Source organism: Acinonyx jubatus, chromosome A1, assembly GCF_027475565.1.
Source record: "Acinonyx jubatus isolate Ajub_Pintada_27869175 chromosome A1, VMU_Ajub_asm_v1.0, whole genome shotgun sequence".
NCBI lineage: Eukaryota > Metazoa > Chordata > Mammalia > Carnivora > Felidae > Acinonyx > Acinonyx jubatus.
The window spans coordinates 143,787,504-143,808,890 of record NC_069380.1 but is presented as its reverse complement, the minus strand read 5'-3'; the positions used below and the strand labels follow the sequence as shown (position 1 = coordinate 143,808,890).

General features: G+C 38.0%; 1 protein-coding gene across 16 annotated transcripts in view; it reads right to left on the bottom strand.

Moving 5' to 3' along the window:
* Positions 1-21,387, bottom strand: part of ATG10 (autophagy related 10) — a 427,978-nt gene that overhangs the window by 103,223 nt on the left and 303,368 nt on the right. Inside the window, exon 5 of one of the 16 annotated variants that reach the window (XR_008299455.1) lies at positions 12,261-12,351. The exons of the other annotated variants lie outside the window; for them this stretch is intronic. The gene's annotated coding sequence lies outside the window, so the exon portion shown is untranslated. The remainder of the gene's footprint in view (positions 1-12,260; positions 12,352-21,387) is intronic. 16 annotated transcript variants of the gene reach the window in all.

The following is a 21,387-nucleotide window of genomic DNA, read 5'->3' as shown; positions in this document are numbered from 1 at the left end:
TTCCTGCTTCTGCTTTGGTAGGCTATATGCATCTTAGAATTTATCCATTTCTTCTAGGCTGTCCAATTTGTTGGCATAAAATTTTTCATAATATTCTTTTACAATTGTTTGTATTTCTGTGGTATTGGTGGTTACTTCTTCAAAAGAGCAAACTATTGATACACACAACTATCTGGGTGACTCTCCCTGGAATCATGCAAGTGATAAAGCCAATCCAGAAAGGTTACAGACTATTTAATTCCATTTATAGGACATTTTTGAAATGATAAAATTTTAGAAATGAACAAAGAACAGATTAGTGTTGGGGGGTGGGCAGAGGGAGGTGAGCTATTGTTACAAAAGGACAACATGAGGAATCCTTATGGTGATGGAAGGGTTCTATATCTTGACTCTGGTAGTGGATACATGAACCTACATATGCTAAAATGTATAGGACCAAAAATATACACACACAAACACAAAAAAACAAGTAAAACTGGGAATTTCAAATAAGATTAATGGATTGTATCAATGCCAATATCCTGGTTGAGATATTATATAATAGATTCACAAGATATCACAAGATTACCCACAGGAAAGTGGGTATAATGTACACGGGATCATTCTGATTATTTCTGCATGTGTATCTACAATTAACTAAAATGTTTCTATTAAGAAACGAAAAGATAGTGAGGCAATTTGAGTCTTGCTAAAAATAACCCAAAATTTCTAAGACCTCAGGTGCTAACAATACAGATGGCAGAGGGATCAGGTTAATAAAAACAGGCTAATGTCTGGGATTTGCTTTACAATAACACAGGAAAGGGGTCAGTGGACAAAGGTATGAAAAGGGTATCACTGGCCATAAGGTGGTAACCACTGAGGTTGCTTATTGAGTTTATTGGTATTTATTAGTATATCATTCTGTCTACTTCTGTTAATATTTTAAATTCTCCAAAATAAAAAACAAAATAACAAAGGTTTTTGACACCATGTCGCAATATAATGAATCACAGAACTCTAACAGTGAAAGAAACAAGAACCATTTCATATAGCCTAACACTCATCTTGCAGATGGAAACAACAAATCCCAGAAACGTTGGTAGTTTACCCAATGTCACCCCCAGTTAGAGGCACAGTTAGTTATAACCTATGTGGAAACACTGAAACCACTGCTCTTTGTACTGTAGTACGCCACTTCTTAACTATTAGCATACTTAAATTGGACTGATTTTCTGGGGAACATCAGATTAATATTAACATTTGAGTAAATTTGTTAAAATTTTATTACTTTCTTTTATTATGTTTTTAAAAAGGGATTTGGGTATATTTAATTTAAGAGTTACTAGAAAAAGAAGTCACATGCACTTTTATTTTCTTCAAAATGTTGCTATGTCATTATATTAGAAGATACCTGTGTTTAGAAAATTACATTCATTCAAGGAGCAAAAAGATTAAGTGGTTCACGTTAATTATAGAAACCTTGATTTTATTGAATTCAATTAACAGTAAGTTTACAGTGATCTCTCATTTAGAAAATCTGATATGAATTAAGCTTTACAACTAAATCCCATTAAAGAGGGATCATGGTGAAGACACTTCATAGATATTTTATTGAAAGCAAACCCAAATAGTGTGTTGGGCTTAAGAAATGAGATCCATATCTCTATTTAGCCTACAGGAAAAAGTAATTGAAGGAAGAAAAACTTTTCTTCTATCACTAAAAATATCTATTACTATTACTGAGCAAACCTAAGTAACGAGCTTTATTCGTAATGTCCCTTGAGGAAAAGAGAGTCTATTTGTTTATCTTCTACCAGTCAAGTTTTTTATTCAAACCTAACATTAACAAGCCAGAATCACAGCCAAGAAGCCAAAGAGTGACAAGGGGGCAGTGCTGGTTTAGAGGCAGTCTGTAGCTGTATCCATCAGTGGACACATAAGCCATCTACAATGGAAAAATGGGCTATGTAACAAACTTCATTTAGTTTCCTTCCTTCTTCCTTCCTTCCCTCCTTCCCTCCCTCCTTCCCTCCTTCCTTCCTTCCTTCCTTCCTTCCTTCCTTCCTTCCTTCCTTCCTACCTTTCTTCCTTTCGGAGAAAGCACACATGCAAGCTAGCAGGGGAGAGGGGCAGAGGGAGAGGGAGAGAGAGCATCTTAAGCAGGTTCCACATGGAGCCGTGAGGCAGGGCTCCATCTCACAACCACAAGATCATGATCTGAGCCAAAATCAATAGTTGGACTCATAACTGACTGAACAACCCAGGCACCCCTCATTTGATTTTCTTGAGCCAACGGCTTTTAATGTCGTCAGAAGTGATAAAAGCTGATGAAAGCTTTTTAACAAACCACTGAAAAGTCAATTCCTTAAAAAAGAAAGAATTTCAACTATTAAAACATTTAAAGTGAATTATAAAAATAATCTAGGTGGAACTCTAAGTAAAAGCAGGCCTTTTTTCCATTTCACTTGTTTTAGATTGGGGTGATCTTTTCACTATCTTCACTCCTAGAATGACTTTTTTCATGATCTCTGTGGCTTTTGAGTGACTCACAACAACCCTTCCAAGTGATGGCATTTTTTCAACAATTGTAAATGTAGTAAGTGCTGTGCAAGAAAGGGTTAAACACAAGGCAGACATCTGTCTTATAGTACTCAGGGTGAACAACAAAGGGTGGTCACCAAGATGATCCCAAGAATAGCATCTCAGTGATGCTCCCCCTGTTTCTAGGTATATTATCACTACTACTCCTGATTTTTTTTTAAAGGGAAAAAAAATACATGACTCTTTGCTCTTCCAGCTTCCACATAGGGGAGAGAATTAGCATCAGCATGGCCAATGTGGGTTCCTACTGAGATAAAGAATCTGTCTCCTGTGTGGGATGAAATCCTCCTCTGCAGCCTGGCGAGCTAAAGGGCAAGGCAGGAGGGAGGGGACCCAGAAACCCACCAAAGCACATCTGGCAGCTTTCTGCATGCTTACAGTTGTCTCCATAGTGCTTCTTAGGCCCTATTTCCTTTAGGACTGTGCAGGAGATAGCAAGGCAGCTTGAGCCTGAAGCTGGACAGCTAGCAAATCGGATGAGTTCAAGGCTGTCTCTTAGACTCCATGCCAGAGAACACAGCTCCCCTGGGGGGAGGGAAGAGTAATAGTGTTTAATAGCACCTATCATATGCCAATGACAATTAGCCCTTACATCAGAACAATATACAAATAACATTGTTTTCTGAGGAAAAAAAAATCAGAAGGGCTTACAAGGACTTCTTTAAAGAAAAGGATGGTTCTTCTCATCTACGTTTTAGGATTGCTGAGCAGCTACAAGCAAGAAGAGTTAGCAGGATAAGGGATTTTAAAATCAGAAATCCCTAATGGCAATCATGACTAAACGGAGAAAGGGAAAGACTTTCACCAGTATTCTGAGCTTTGGATCAGTCTAACATGTTCAGAGTTTCCCCTTTGCATGTTACATAAGAAAAACCAGCATAAGAGGCACCTGGGTGGCTCAGACAGTTGGTTAAGCGTCCGACTTCAGCTCAGGTCATATCTCACGGTTTTTGAGTTGGAGCCCTGCATCGGTCTCTGTGCTGAACGCTCAGAGCCTGGAGCCTGCTTCGGAATCTGTGTCTCCCTTTCTCTCTGTCCCTCTCCCGTTCTCTCTCTCTGTTTCTCTCTCTCAAAAGTAAATAAACATGACCAGCATCAGGTTTTCTGCTTCACTCTTCAAGGACCATCAGATCTGGGGCGTAGGGAATGTTATTAAACATTTGTGTTCTCAGGCGCCATCCCCACACTGTACCTTTGAACTCAGCACTTCTGGGATGGTACTTAATAATCTACCTTGTTTACCACATTCCAGGTGATGCTAATGCAAGTGGTCAGCAAACCACCCCAGTGGTTGCCTCACATATACATGAAGTGCCTACTTTGGGATTCTTTACTTTTAGAGTCTATGGGATTACAGTGCCAAGAAAGCCCAATCACCAAGACTCAAAACTGCAATAAACCAGCTTGCCTTCACTGGCTGCTCATCTATGTCTTAGGGAATATCACTAGCTCATTGGTCTCCTTTCAGTGGGATCCTATGCACCTCTGTTAAACTAAGACATCAGTTTATCACCCCCACTCAAGGTACAGAGTCTCTGGCCTTTTCCTTTATCTCCTCCTATCCAAAAAAAAAAAAATCCTTCAGTTTTTCCTTTTTCTTTGAATTAATTCTTGCTAAAAATATCAATGGCCATTAATGGCTTAGTATGGTACTCTTTTATTAATTATTACATTCAGTTGCAGATCTGTGGCTGATAGCCTTAATCACAAGGAATCTTTACTAGTGGAATTTGGGGTGCTAAAAGGAAGTAAGTTTTACACCATGCATGTAACCACCAATGTGTAAGATGTGCCTTAAAAGCCACTCTATGTTTTAAATCTAGAGTCAGAAAATTCTTCCCTGTGCTACAGGGTAAATCAGTTTCAACTAGATTTACCCTTGCAGAGAATTAAGAAATAAGAATCATCTTTTATATAATATACTCTCAAAACTATGAACCAATGTATTGTCTTCAGAATTCTCTTTCCCATATTAAACAAACCTAGTTCTTTTCCTTTTTTTTTATATCCCTGATTCCAGAGGTCTGCAAAAGCTTTCTTAAAGAGTCACAGACCAAATATTTTAGATTTTGTGGGCCATAGGTCTCTGCCATTGTAGCGTAAAAGCAGCCATTATCAGCATGTAAACAAAAGGACTGCAGTGAAAACTTTATTTACAAAAACAAGGTATGGCCCATAGACCTTTAGTTTGCCTACCCCTATGAGTCCCATCTTAAGGCCTTCTTTAACTTCATTTTATTATACTTTTATAATAGTAAGCAGAACCTTATTAAAGGAGGTATATCTCCATTTGGTGAACTTCCTCCCCCCCCTTTTCTACCTTCTTTTCCTATCTTAGGATGTTACATTAGATGTCCTGTGGGGATAAATTCTGAGCCTTAAAAGAATGATGATAATTGAATCCAATAGGCTGAAGTTTGGCTGAAGCCATTTTCTAAAGCAGAGATAGCACTACTCTAATTTAAAGAAGTGAGATTTTTAAATGTCTTGATGAATAAACTGCAAATTCCTTCAGCATATGAATGAACTTCTATACTCAATTCCAGAAATGGGTAAATTTCACTGCCAAAGGGTGAAAATGATAAGGTCTTGATAAAGAGTCCCAAAGGCAAGCATTGTAGTAATTTCAGAGGGCTGTGCAGGCTCTCTCGCCGTGTGCACAAGAAACAGCACATGGAGGAACATGCAAAGATCTAGTCTGCAGGACCTCCCAGTAAGCCAAGAGCTCATTCCACTTCTTCAAGACCGTGTCTGGGTTATGTGGATGTGAATACGGCTCTATTTGTTATTTTTTGTTTTTGTTTTTGTTTTTGTTTAACCAGGATAATCCTTAAAAAGTTCTACAGGTACCTGCACCATGTGCCAAGTCCTGTGATTGTGCCAGGACAAGTCGTGGGGTCCCTTGTAAATAATATTATTTCAGTAGCAATGAGAGCACAATGAAAGTTCTCATCTTTCTACTGGGGTGTAAGAATATATTCAAAATCAAAGATAAAAACACCAGATATTATGGAAACATAGTATAGTCAAATGTGGAAAAGGGTATGGAATTTAAAATTAGATCTGGATTCAGCTCCTGGCCCTGCCACTCAAGGGATAGACAGGTCCCTTAATCCCTCTGAGCCCCAGGTTCCTTACTTGATAAATGAAGGCACTTTCCTCCCACTTGTCCCTTGTTTGAAGTACATTAAACAAGACAGAATGTAAAAATCTGACACATAGTAGGTGTAGGGATTAACTTATTCATTCATTCATCACCAAATGTTAGAGAGTATCTTCTGTGTTCTAGATCAAAAGTCAGGAAATATTTTCTTAAAGGGCCAGTTGGTAAATACTTTAAGCTTCGTGCACCACATATCTCTGTCAAAATCACTCAATTTCGCATTGTAGCACGAAAGCAGCCTAGACAATATGTAAATTTGAGCGTGGCTTTGTTCCAATAAAACGTTATTTATGGCCACTAAAATTTAAATTTCATATAATTTTAATGTGTCATGAAACACTATTCTTTTTTCTTTTTCAACCATATAAAAATGTAGAAACCAATCTTAGCTTGTGAGCTGTACAAAAATAGGCAGCAGGCCATAGTTTGCCAACCCTTGTTCCCATACTGTCCTAGGATCCGGGAAGAGAGAGGAGAACAACAGATACTGTGCCCTAAAGGGAAGAAACATGTTAAACAATCACACAAATAATAATAAAATTATCATCATAATAAATACTACTAGAGAAAATGCTCATAGTCCCCAGAGTGCATATAATTTTACCACATCTATAAATTCAGTGTGTAAGATTTTAACCTTTTTTTGTTTCAGCTCTTTGAAGTATAAACCAATTTATGTAGCACAGACTTTTTAAATATCCTAATCACTATTTCCCAAGGTTTACTTTTAGTTCAATGACCATACCATCCACCTAGATAGATTTTTTAACCTTTTTTAAATGTTTATTATTTATCTTTGAAAGAGAGACAGAGTGAGATCAGGGGAGGGACAGAGAGAGATGGAGACACAGAATCTGAAGCAGGCTCCAGGCTCTGAGCTATTAGCACAGCCCGATGTGGGCTCAAACCCACAAACTGCGAGATCATGACCTGAGCCAAAGTTGGATGCTCAAATGACTGAGCCATCCAGGCACCCCTAGAGAGTAGATTTTTGTCCCCACATTCACCAGACTGCCTTATCACCTAGAATGTGTCACCTCTACCCATCCAATCTTCTTCCTGACAAATTCTTCTTAGAGCCTACTAAAAAATCTCCTTTGCTCAGTCGGTTGAGCATCCAGCTCTTGAGGTGGACACAGGTCATGTACTCAGGGTCATGGGATTGAGCCCCGAATCAGGCTCTGCACTGATAATGTGGAGCCTGCTTGGGATTCTCTCTCGCCCCCTCTATCTCTGCCCTGCTCACACACACACAAATGCTCTCTCTCTTTCTCAAAAAAAAAAAAAAAATCTCCTTTCACACTTCATTCTGCACTTCCTCCTGCCCTTAGCAATAGTTTTGACAATGTCCTGCACATTTTTTTTCTCAGCTTTACACATACTCACATATATGTGCACACGTGCACAATGTGTGTGAACAGAGCACATACACATTCACTCACTAGTGATTACTAAGCAACTACTATGTGTTAGGCATGGTGCTGCCACTGGAAAGATGTTGGTGAACAAAACAGACAAGGTCTTTGCTCTCAAAAGAGTTTATAACTACAGGAATTATAATTATTTCATTAAAGTCTTGCAAATATTGTAAGAATGTAAGAAACCATCTTGGGGCCTTATCTGGTCTAGGGTCAGGGAAAGGTTTCTCCTGCCATGGCACGCACACATCCTTTGGAATGTGAGTGCTTCATCGAAGGCAGGGCTTATGCCTATCTTGTTCACTCAGGTATCCCAGGCATCCTGAACAACACCTGGCAAATAAGAGACTTCCAATAAATATGTTAAGTGAAACAAATGAATGAAATGAGTAAAAATGTTCCGTTGTCATTTCCATCCTATAAATCAGAGGGCTCTACACTTTTTTTGAATGTGACTCCAGCACTCAAAAAATGTAAGCACTCATCTTTAAGATGTGCATATTTACCTTGTGATCAATTATGAACATTTGTTTCTGTATAATATATTACGTATATTATAAAACACATTAAAATTGAAAACCTCAGAAGACAAATATGAAGGAGAACTATTTTTCTAATAATTATTTTACTTAGGAGATGATCTGGGCACTGGCAGAAGCAGCTTTCCCACTGTGTGCTTCACTCTGAGCATCAGAGAACTTTCACTGGCACCCTGCTCTCACCTCCTCTTTGTACTGCTTGACCATTTGGCACTCAGCTTTCTGGGCCAGTGGCTGCGGCCGAATGAAATTGCAGAAATGTTGATTTTAAGGTACCAGTTGCAAAAGTTAGCACCTTATAATGGTCGCACACATAAACAGCAGGCAAATGAGCACACTGTTCCTTGCCTTTCATTGGGCTCCTGGCTCCAGAACCAGTGCTGTTAAAAAGCCAGGAACCAATCCCGACAGTCCTGGACAATCAGACAGCTGGACCCCAAATGGCCAGATGTCACCTGCCCAGCAGTCCTGCCTCTCTCTCCAGCACTGGGGGCACTGCCTCAACTCAAAACTGACTCTGAAGGACCTTTCTCTTCATAAAGAATCCCATTCTAGTCTGCACATAAACAAAGAGCCCTGGGTTCCAAAAGTATAATCAATACAATAAACAAACTGTTCTAGAAAAATATAGTTATTTTATTTATTAATGGTGCAAACACCTTTTTTGCCAGTAATATTTTGATAAAACCAATTTGATTGAATTTGTTGCAGTTGTTTTATTTTGTTTTGTTTTAAATCTTAATTGTGATATGGCATTCTAAAGTTCTGGCTTCAGTTCTTTTTCCATTTTTTTTGGATAGGTGATTTTAATAACTGCAATAGCTGAGGAAGATGTACAAATCCATGTGTAAGAAGTTCAGCAGTCCCCCCTCATCCACAGGGGATATGTTCCAAGACCCCCAGTGGATGCCTGAAACCTAGATAGTACTTAAACCATATGCATACTACAGAGTTTTCTCCTATAAATACATAACTATGGTAAAGTTTGTTTTATAAATTAGGCACAGAGATTAACAACAATAACTAATAATAAGTAGAATAATTATAACAGTCTACTGTAATAAAAGTTATGTTAATGTGGTCTCTCTCTCTTAAAACATCATGTGGTACTGTTATCACCCTTCTTGTGATGACAGGAGATGAAGCGAGGTGAATGACATAGGAACTGTGACATAACATTAGGCTACTATTGACCTTCTGAGGATCTGTCAAGAGGATCATCTGCTTCTGGACTGTGGCTGAAGGAAACCAGACAAAGCAAACACCAGATAAGTGCAGCTTATCCTTAATGACTGGATGTACTTCATCCATGACACTGACATTTCAATCTCCTCTAGCTTTAAAAGGTTTGTCTTCATGTTGTAGATGTTTTTCCGTGAGTTGCTAATCAACACAAATAGCTTCATACTATTGGCAAGCACAGCATACAGATGGGTTGAGGGTCATCTTTAACAACAGTGAATATAAACCCTATCTCAAGTAATCTTAATTTCAAATTTGGACAGCTAATTTGGATCTGATATAAGATCTGATCATATATTTTTTTACATACTGCCAGGGTTTTTTTTGTATGTTTGTTTGTTTGTTCATTACAGTTTCTTTGCAGGAATCTGTAGAGCCCCTAGTCTAACAAGTAAGAGATGTGTTAACTGAAACTGGACAGCATCATCCTGGTAAATCGAGGGCACAGAAAACTGAAATGTACAACAACACCTGAAGGAGTGAAGGCAACCACTATCAGCTCTTTCCTATCGTCTGGCTCCCACTATGCCTTTTAGTGTCTTGAGAAACATACAACATCGAGTCTTCTGACACACAAATTGTATGAAGACTCAGCATGAGGCCATGCTCAAGTATTATAAAGCTTCATTAAAAAAATAAGTAAGTAAAAGTAAATATAAATAGCAGTTCAAACGTTATTTCCTACATCTCAATGAACTGTTTTTGCACACTCTCTGGGGTGCATGCCTCCACTTAAAAAACTCTATGCTGGTGACCTAACCCAAAGTTAAAGAAAATATAAAGAAGACAAATTTTATCCTTGGCATCCTCTACATCTAGTTTTTCATGGCTTTGTTTTCCTCTTTCAGCACAAAGCTCCCAAATTCAGCCCTTCTGATTGGATCTTCAGAGCAAAAGAACCTACTAAATTTACCAGTAAATGTTTCAAGCAAGACTTGTTAATCCAACCAAGAGGCTTTGCCTTTGAAGAGAAGTTTCCCTCAACAGGGGAATCTTAATGAATCACCATTCACCATGCAGTTTCGGTAACAGAGAACATGACACGGGGTGGGGGGCAATGATGGCTTCCCCGGCACCTTTCAGAACACAGCCTGCGAATGACTGCCTACTGACTGAGAACACCAGCCCTGCCAAGGACCATGCAAAGGGGCATGTGGGCATCACTAGTGATCTGTCTCTCAGGCAACAGAAACTGCTCTGGGAAGGAACTATATACATTTGACTTCTAATTGCTGGATCCCCATTTCTCCCTGTTATCAAGCCTGGGCATTCAACCACTTTTTCCATTTGCAATGGTAATAATAAATCAACATTCAACAGAAGTTTCCAAAGAAGAAAATAAAAGAAGCTTAAGCTGGTAATACTGAATTAATGTATTTTCCTGGTTACTTACAATGGTAAAGCATTATTTGCATAGTAAGAAAAATGCTAATTTTATTAAAGTGCTATTCGATAAGGCTTTCAGACTAACTTGCAGAACCCTAAAAAATTATACAGGGTGACTTGATTTGTCAATTCTAACCTCTTTGGAATCATTTGCCTGCACAGTTGCCACACTTGGAAGAAAAACCAAATCCAGAACTGACTTGTTTCCTAAATGAATTGGGAAGTTGTCGTTAAAAAGCATCTGCTACTTTACTGCATTCATGTAAAAGCATTCTTGTGCGGCTATAACGGACTATTGAGCAGATGTTTTAGAGCACTCTACTCACAGCAATACGTGTATCATAAAAAAGATAAGGAGCTACAACATAATTAATGATTTCAGTTCCTCTATAAATGCATTTCACTTTTTTAAAAAAAATGGATTTAAAGTTGTGTCAAGAACCTCAACTTTTTACTCAAGCAATTCACTTGCAAGAAAGTGAACACAAAATCATTTACAACAATAAATAACGAATGGTCAGACTCGGCCTTATACCCAATGTGATGAAATCTGAGATTATAAGAAAGGCTTCTCCAGACCAAATCACCCTACGACCTCCCTGGGGATCAGCCAGATAATTAGCCACTGGGTATCAACTTCTTTGTGTTTTAAATGTCTTCAAGTCAGGAGAATATGTTTCTTCAAGCCAGAAGAATATGCAACACTTAAAATCATTATGAGCTAATTTTTTAATCTTAGCCAAAACTTTCAAACCGACAGTTGGCTCACAGCATGGCCTGTAGAAGCAGAAAACTACAGTATCAGGAAGGCCAGGGCTGTGTATAAACTTCAGCCATGGCAGTTATAAACTGGTAACCTGTTCCTCTTACTCCAATAAGATCCTCTAAGTTATGAAATTTAAAAACATGAGAAACAGTGGTTAACAACTACATCAAAGTCTGTAAGAATATTCTTCTTCAATCCAAGTTCCAGGCTCTATTTGGAGTCCATGTCTTAGAGTGGATTATTCCCAGAGTAGACCTTGAGAAGAAGATTTGAGTGCAAGTAATCTATTTGATGAATGATTTGAGGAGCACCAGTAAGGGAGTAAGGAAATGAGGCAGGATGGGAAAGAAAGCAATACAAATGTGGGCACTGGGGCTCATTCGAAATGGAAACATCTGGGGGGCTGTATGGAACACACTGCACACTTGTCCCACCTAAGAGGGTTCAGAAGTTGGGACGTGTATTCACCAATGCCTACCTGTTACTGATTGAGGACTGCTTTAGGGTGCTAACTGCTGGAGATGCAGGGCTACCTCACATTGGAGCCGAACATGCTCCTGCTGCCACAGAATGCCCTCAGGCAGAGTTACAGGTGCATTCAATAGACAGTGAGCACACAGCAACAGTAAGTGGCATGGGGATATGGACAGGGCTGGTGGCCACCACTGTAGATCTGGGCAAAAGCCCAACAAGTGCCCAATCTCTTATCCACAATTCTGAAATTGAAAAAGTTCCGAAAGATTTTAAAATACATTTTTTTCATAAATTTGGCACCCAAACTTATTCGGCGGCAAATTCTTACCTGAGTGATATTCTTATATTGTTTATTCATTGCACTTTGTATGAATATTGTTTCACTAAAGGAATACTAATACCACTGCACATGGTGTGCTACTCAGACACCAATGAGAATGTAACATAATACAGAACTTACTTTTATCAAATTATATTACTTTTCTAAAATTCCCAAAATCTGAATTCCAAAACACTTTGGAGCTCAAGGATTGTGGGAATATAGCTTTCTGGTTGCCTTCCACCTTACTGTTAGATTTGTCTAGAAGATTAACAAAACAGTACAGACAGAAGCATGTTGACCTCCTTAAAAGTCATTGAATAAATTCCTAGTCAATTACCACATTAAGAAATCTGAAAAACAGGGGCACCTGGGTGGCTCAGATGGTTGAGCGTCCAACTCTTGGTTTCAGCTTGGGTCGTGATCTCTCAGTTTCATAAGTTCGAGCTCCACGTCAGACTCTGCGGTGATAGCACGGAGCCTTCTTAGGATCCTCTCTTTCTCCCTCTCCACCCCTCCCCAACTCATGCTACCTTTGTCTCTCTCAAAATAAATAAGTAAACTTTAAAAAAAGAAATCTGAAAAATAAAAAAAAGAGAGAAAAGGAAATGAAGGGGAAAAGCATAGGAAGAGGAAGGAGGTATAGAGGAAAAGAAATAGAGAAGCATACTATGATAAAAAGCTAAAGGCAGCAATAAAAAGTGAGAGCTAAACTAAGACTGAACATAACAACAACACAAGCAAGTTTCATGCTGTTATTCTCCACTTATGTTATTGCCAAAATATAGTCTCCAAAACTGTGATATAAAAAGATAAAGGAGAAATAGACAACAGAGAATATATACATGGATGAAATACAGAAGAACTGCTTGAAGAATTTGATTATAGACAGCTATCAATATTCAAAAGAAAATCACAACCCACACATCCAGTAGAAATAATTCAACTCTCTGTTCCATAACCACCACTGCATTCACCAGCTGAAACTTTGCCTAACCCAGGTCTGCAAGAATGGTCTCCCTTCACCATGAGAACACAAGCTTCCTCCTTAAGGAATTTTGTCTTAAAGTTCTTCTGTCCTAGAACATCTTCATTGATTAACTCTATCAATCTAACGCTGACAAAATCTCCTTAACAGTGAAATTTTGCAATTATTATATTTGTATGTGCAAGTCTCTATGACCTGGACTTATTATGGAATGGCAGTTATGGTTCCTAGTAAAGCTTTTCAGCTATATGAGTATTTTTATTCAGCAGGATTCTTGTAACTTTCTCTTTACCACGGTCCACTGTGTTGAATAGTCTTAAACTTCTCATTTCAAATATTAAAGCTTTACATCTTCAAAACCTATCCCAGGAAAATAAAAACCCAACACAAAGGTAAAGATTTCAAAATATGAATATCAATAAAGATCTCAGTATTTTTAAAAAGGTGATCTAAATGAAAAACTCCATGTAAAACATTTAGTACATTCCTTAGCAAGTAAGAACATAATGTTAGATTATTGTTATCATTATTAGTTGGGTGGTGTAGTAATATGAAGCTTGGCTTTAAAAAGAATAATCTGGAAATGAACTAAAACATGGATAGAAACTTACAGAAAACATGGTAAGATGTGTTAGAACTAAATTTAAATTCTACTCAAATTCTATTCAAATAGAATGATCCTCAATAGAGGTCATATGAAACAAAAAAAAAGTTGGGGGGGGCACCTAGATGGCTGAGTCCGTTAAGTGTCCAACTTCAGCTCAGGTCATGATCTCACAATTCGTAAGTTCAAGCCCCGCATGGGGCTCTCTACTGTCAGCACAGAGCCTCTTCAGATCCTCTGTCCTCCTCTCTCTCTCTGTCCATCCCCCTCTTGCATGTGTTCTCTCTCTCAAAAATAAATTAAAATTTAAAAAAATAGTTGGAACCATATTGGGAAAGAGAGAACAAATGAGAAAGATGTTCCAAGAGAGTAGTATTTATTTGTGTAAGCAAATTACAGTTGAATGTAAAGGGCACAAAACAAGCCCATTCATTTAATACCAAGGTTTTGAGCCTGGATAACTGGGAAGATGATGGTGTCATTAACAGTAAAAGAGACATTAGCAGAAAATACTACTTTTGAAATGCCTATTTAAGATATCTAGGTCCTATGGGCCACTGAGTTTGTAGGCAAAAGTCGAAAGAGAGATGGGGACTGCAGAAATGGCTTTCATAATAGTTATCACTATTTGATCATTAACTACGTTATATGTATATGTTATATGCATACTATATGCATACTATAAGCATAGTTATATGTATAGTTATATGTATACTATATGCATGCCAATGTGCTAAGCAACATTATGAAATAAGGCATTTTTATTTTATCCAAATTAATAAATCCAATTAAAAAATCTTAGCTATATAATATGATCAATTATTAAGAGGTAGAACTAGAATTCTGCCTATGTATACAATTTAAAGCTTGGTTATATTTTGAATTTGAGTCATCAGTGTAAAAACAATAGCTGGAACAATTGTAGTAGATGAAATTTCTAATGAAAACAACAACAACAAAAAAAATAAGGTCAAGGAAAGATCTTGAGGAATGCCATCTGTCAGAAAGAGGAAAAGCAGGGAAGCTAGCAATACGAATAACTTTACAAAAAAGAAAAAGATAAAAATTACATGGAGATTATAGAAGGAAAAGCTTCCAGCAGATCATGGCCAATAATCTTGGATGTTACAGAAAAATAAAGGATAGTCTGAATAGGCAATTTGAACTGATGTTACAGTTGTCACCGCAGTCTTTTAAGAGAGTAATTTCAAAAACATACTGGGAAAAAATGCAAAACTGGAAAGAATGGCACGAACCTGTGTTGAGGAACTATAAGTATCGATAATACATAACCCTTATAAGAAAATACATAAAAAATAGAAAGATAACATATAGGTAGCTTGAGGGGATATCAATGTCAAAGTAAGAGCTTTAAAAAAATATATATGCCTATCTGGGCTTATCTGTAGGCTAAATGGAATAAGTCATTGGAGAAGAAGAAAGTTAGGATGCTAAGAGAGCTGCAAACTTAGTGACAGAACCAGAAGATGTGTCAGCAATAAGTAAGGAGTAAGTGCCTAACAGAGTGATCATCCTACAAATAACATGCATACATTCTAGGTGGAAAAACCTATAGGAGACTCTGGAGAGTTAACAAAAGTAGATTTCGGACAGGAGTCAATATCTGGAGCAAGTGACTTGGTTTTTGCAGTGTTTTTCCTGGAGGAAACTTCATTGGCAGTGGTGGTGGCAGAAGAGATGAAGGAGGGCAGTTAGCTAAAGTTCTGCCACCTTTCTGACTGAAGAGAACCACTGCTGGTAGAGAATAAAGAGATGCCCCAGAAAAAAAGGGAGCTAGAGAAGGAGAAACCCCAAATTCTATGTTTAAACTTAGGTTAAGTCTCTGGCTGACTCCAGAATCAGTCATGTGTGAAACAGACTGAAAGCAGCTTACAGTTAAAACTTAAAGAACTGAACAGAGATATAAGCCACTGCCCACTACACACATGACAGTTGGCATTTCAGATCTGACCAAGTTAACTAAATGATGAAAGGAAAACATCAACACTCTTTGGAAGAGTACCAGAAGTCAGTTGAGAGAGAGAATGGAGAAGAAAAATAATATATAAAGAAATAGTGGCAGAAAATGTCTCAAATTTGGTGAGAGAAATAAACTTACTGACTCAAGTTTAGAAAACCACAATCTAACACATGCAAATAAACCCACACACATAGGCACATTATAACTAAACTGATGAAAATCAAAAATAAAGAGAAAATATTAAAGGGAGCTAAAGAAAAACAACACATTACATACAGTGAAATCATGATGACAATACAATACTACATATTTCTCATCAGAAACAATGTAAGCCAAAAGGCAATAAGACAGTATTTTTAAAGAAACCTAGTCTGGTGAAAATACCCTTCAAGAATATGGATGAAATAAAGATATTTTCTGATAAAGAAACACTAAGGCAATTTATTATCACCAGACCCACACTACAGAAATGACAAAGAAGTTCTTCAAGATGAAGAGAAATGATACCATAGGGAAATTCAGATTTTGAGGAATGATTGAAAGCACTGGAAAAGGTAAATATTTGGGTACATAATAAACACCGTAATTTTATCTTAAATTTTAAAATAATACACATATTGGAGTGCCTAGCAGGCTCAGTTGGTGGAACATGCAACTCTTGATCTCGAGGTTATGAGCTCACCACATTAGGTGTAGAGATTACTTTTTAAAAAATCTTAAAAAAAATAATACATGTGACAGTTTTTAAAGCAAAAACTATAACAGTGTCACGTGAGGTTTATAAAGTAGATATAATATATATGACAACCCTAAAATAAACATTGGTGAGAGGGAGCAGCCAAGATGGTGGAACAGCATGGAAGTTTTGTTTGCATCTCACAGTCATGAAATACAGCCAAATCAACATTAAACCATCCTGCACACCTAGAAAACTGATCTAAGGATTAACACAACAATCTGCACAACCTGAACCACAGAGCTCAGCAGGTACGAGGCATGGAAAGGTGAAATGGAGGAGAGAGAAGCCAAGTAGGGCAGAGAGCTGTTTTTGCTTACAGATGGAGGACAGAGATGGGGGGACTACGGGAAAAGCACCCCCTCCCAAAAGCAGCTGGAGAGAAAGTGGAAAGTGGAAACAGCTGCAGAGACTGCACTAAAAAGGAAGAAAGGAGAAAGGAGAGGGTTTAAATACCCACTAAGACTCTATAAATAGGGGGAGCGCAGAGCCTGAAGTTCTGCACCTCAGTACCCAGAGGTGCTAAGGTGGGAAGGACAAATCCCCAGGAGCGGAGTGGGGTCCAAGAGGTCCTCAGGCCCTACGGGAGGAAGCAGTTCCACTGCTGGAAGGATATTTGGTAGAGGCTGTGCGGCCACCTGGTCCCAGCAGACACCAGAGAATAACCACATTCACTGGTGCTGGAACGAGGAAGTTAAGGGTGAAGCCTGGTGCCAGATGTGTGTTGTGATTTTCCATAATCCATGAAATGCTGCTGCTACAGGATCGTGTGAACTTTTTCTGGGGTGGGCTGGCACCAGACACAGTCTCTGGGCATTGGCAGCAGCACAGTCCCATGAACGTTGTTGGGTGCACTTGCCACCCAGCCATTGCTCAGTGAGACCCTCCCCCAGAGGATCTAAGCAGGTCAAAGCCGCAGTACCTCAGAAGTGAGGGGTCTGGAAACACAGCCACATCTGAGATAAAACTCAGGAGGGAGGTGCCCCCTGGCAACATGATGGCTTGGTCACAGACACTGTAAAAGCAGGGAGTGGACAGAAAGCACAAAGAATGGGTGCGCAATTGCTGGTTGGAGAGAGCACAGAGTTCTTATACTAGAAGATGGGTAGATGGGAGACTCCATTTATACTCCTCCTGCGCATATGCATACACACCTACAAGTGCCACAACAATCCACCCCAGTAAGCAAGGCAGCACCATCTAGTGGAGAACAGAGCTGTTACACTAAGCCCCACCCAACTGGGCCAACCTCATTCTTCAGGAACACCACAAATCTTTCCGACTGCCTAGTGTGCGGACTATAAAGTGCTTCATAGTATCACTTCTAGGGGAAAATGATGTAATTTCAATTGTATTTCAGTCTGTTCACAGGTCCATCTATTCAATTTTCTTTTTTTTTTTTAATCTTTTTTGTTTCTTTTCTTTTTCTTGAATACAGAAAGAGAAAACATTTTCATTTTCAGTTTTTATTAAAAATATTTTTATTTTTTTCTATTATATATTTATTTTTTGGTAAAATTTTCAAATTCTACCTTACTTCCATCATTTCATTTTATTCTATTTCATTGTATTCATTTTCTCAAATTTTAAAACGTTTTCCTTTTTTTCTTGTTTTTCTTCCCCCTGCCCCTTTTTTTCTATAATCTGTCAAACTCCTTTCAATAACCAGACCAAAACACACCTAGGATCTAGCATCATTTATTTTATTTCTGTGTGTGTGCATTGTTCTTAATTTTTTAATTTTAATTTTTTTTACCCTAATTCCTTTTCTTCTTTCAAAATGATGAAACTTAGGAATTCACCCCAAAGGAAAGAGCAGGAAGAAATGACAGCCAGGGGCTTATTCAACACAGATACAAGCAAGATGTCTGAACTAGAATTTAGAATCACGATAATAAGAATACTAGCTGGGATCGAAAATAGATTAGAATCCCTCTCTGCAGAGATAAAAGAAGTAAAAGCTAGTCAGGATGAAATAAAAAATGCTATAGCTGAGCTGCAATCTCAAATAGATGCCACGATGGCAAGGATGTATGAGGCAGAGCAGCGAATCAGCAATATAGATGACAAACTTATGGAGAATAACAAGGCAGAAAAAAAAGAGGGAGACTAAGGCAAAAAAGCACGATTTAAGGATTAGAGAAATCAGTGACTCATTAAAAAGGAACAACATCAGAATCACAGGCGTCCCAGAAGATGAAGAGAGAGAAAAGGAGGTAGAAGGGTTATGTGAGCAAATCATAGAGGAAAACTTTCCTAACCTGGGGAAAGACACAGATATCAAAATCCAGGAAGCACAGAGGACTCCCATAAGATTCCACAAAACCCGACCATCAACAAGGCATACCATAGTCAAATTCACAAAATACTCAGGCAAGGAAAGAATCATGAAAGCAGCAAGGGAAAAACAGTCCTTATCCTACAATGGAAGACAGATCAGGTTTGCAGCAGACCTATCCACAGAAACTTGGCAGGCCAGGAAGGAGTGGCGGGTTATATTCAATGTGCTAAATCAGAAACATATGCAACCAAGAATTCTTTATCCAGAAAGGCTGTCATTCAAAATTGAAAGGGAGAATAAAGTTTCCCAGACATACAAAAATTAAAGAAGTTTGTGACCACTAAACCAGCCCTCAAGAAATTCTAAGAGGGACTCTCTGAGGGGAGAAAAGGCAAAAAAAAAAAAAAGACCAAAAGCAACAAAAACTAGTAAGGACCAGAAACTCCAACTCTACAAGAAACATAATGGCAATAAACTCATATCTTTCAGTACTCACTGTAAATGTCCATGGACTAAATGCTGCAATCAAAAGACACAGGGTAACAGAATGGATAAGAAAATAACATCCATCTATATGCTGTTTACAGGAGACCAACTAGACCTAAAGACACCTTCAGATTGAAAGAAGGGTGGAAAAAAAGAAAGAAAAGAAAAGAAAAAAAGAAAGTAAGGGGATGGAAAACCAAGATAATGGGCGACAAAAAAAAGGCCCGAGTAGCCATAATTATGTCAGATAATCTAGACTTCAAAATAAAGACTGTAACAAGAGATGAAGAAGAACATTAGATCATAATTCAGGGGTCTATTCACCAAGAAGACCTAACAATTGTAAACATTTATGCTCCAAATGTGATAGCACCCAAATATATAAATCAATAAATCACAATCATAAAGAAACTCATTGATAAAATACCATAATAGTAAGGGACTTCCACATCCCACTTACAACAATGGACACATCATCCAAACAGAAAATCAACAAGGAAACAGTGTCTTCGAATGACACACTGGACCAGATGGACTTAACAGATATATTCAAAACATTTCATCCCAAAGCAGTGAAATATATATACTTCTCTAGTACACATGGAACGTTCTCCAGAATAGATCACAAACTAGGGCACAAACCAGCTCTCAACAAGTACAAAAAGATCGAGATCATACTGTGCATATTTTCAGACCACAACATGAAACTCAAAATCAACCACAAGAAAAAATTTGCAAAGATAACAAATACTTGGAGACTAAAGAACATCCTACTAGAGAATGAATGGGCTAACCAAGAAGTTAAAGAGGAAATTAAAAAGTTCATGGAAGCCAATGAAAATGATAACACCACAGCCCCAAACCTCTGGGATGCAGCAAAGACGGTCCTAAGAGGAAAGTATATAGCAATCCAGGCCTTCCTAAAGAAGGAGGAAAGATCTCGGATACATAACCTAACCTTACACCTTAAAGAGCTGGAAAAAGAACAGCAAATAAAACCAAAAACCAGCAGAAGACAGGAAATAATGAAGATTAGAGCAGAAATCAATGCTATCAAAACCAAAAAAAGAGTAGAACAGATCAATGAAACCAGAAGCTGGTTCTTTGAAAGAATTAAGAAAATTCATAAACTACTAGCCAGTTTGATCAAAAAGAAAAGGGAAAGGAACCAAATAAATAAAATCAGGAATGAAAGAGGAGAGATCATAACCAACACAGCAGAAATAAAAACAATAATAAGAGAATATTATGAGCAATTATATGCCAATAAAATGGGCAATCTGGAAGAAATGGACAAATTCCTAGAAACATATATACTACCAAAACTGAAACAGGAAGAAATAGAAAATTTGAACAGACCCATAACCGGTAAGGAAATCGAATTAGTAATCAAAAATCTCCTAAAAAACAAGAGTCCAGGGCCAGATGGCTTTCCAGGGGAAGTCTACCAAACATTTAAGGAAGAGTTAACACCTATTCTCTTGAAGCTGTTCCAAAAAATTGAAATGGAAGGAAAAATTCCAAACTCTTTCTATGAAGCCAGCATTACCTTGATTACAAAAGCAGACAGAGACCCCACTAAAAAGGAGAACCATAGACCAATCTCCCTGATGAACATGGACACAAAAATCCTCAACAAGATATTAGCCAACTGGATCCAACAATACATTAAAAAAATTATTCACCACGACCAAGTGGGATTTATACCTGGTTGCAGGGCTAGTTCAATATCCACAAAACAATCAATGTGATTCATCACATCAATAAAAGAAAGGACAAGAACCACATGATCCTCTCAATAGATGTAGAGAAAGCATTTGACAAAATACAGCATCCTTTCTTGATAAAAACCTTTAAGAAAGTAGGGATAGAAGGATCATACCTCAAGATCATAAAAGCCATATAGGAAAGACCCAATGCTAATATCATCCTCAATGAGGAAAAACTGGGAGCTTTCCCCCTAAGGTCAGGAACAAGACAGGGATGTCCACTCTCGCCACTAGTATTCAACATAGTATTGGAAGTCTTAGCCTCAGCAATCAGACAACACACCGAAATAAAAGGCATCCAAATCGTCCAGGAGGAAGTCAAACTTTCACTCTTCACAGATGACATGACACTCTATATGGAAAACCCTAAAGATTCCACCAAAAAAAACAGCAAGAACTGATCCCTGTATTTAGCAAAGTGGCAGGATATAAAAGCAATGCACAGAAATCAGTTGCATTCCTATATACCAACAATGAAGCAACAGAAAGAGAAATCAGGGAATCAATCCCATTGACAATTGCACCAAAAACCATAAAATACCTAGGAATGAATCTAACCAAAGAGGTGAAAAATCTATACACTGAAAACTACAGAAAGCTTATGAATGAAATTGAAGAAGACACAAAAAAATGGAAAAAATATTCCATGCTC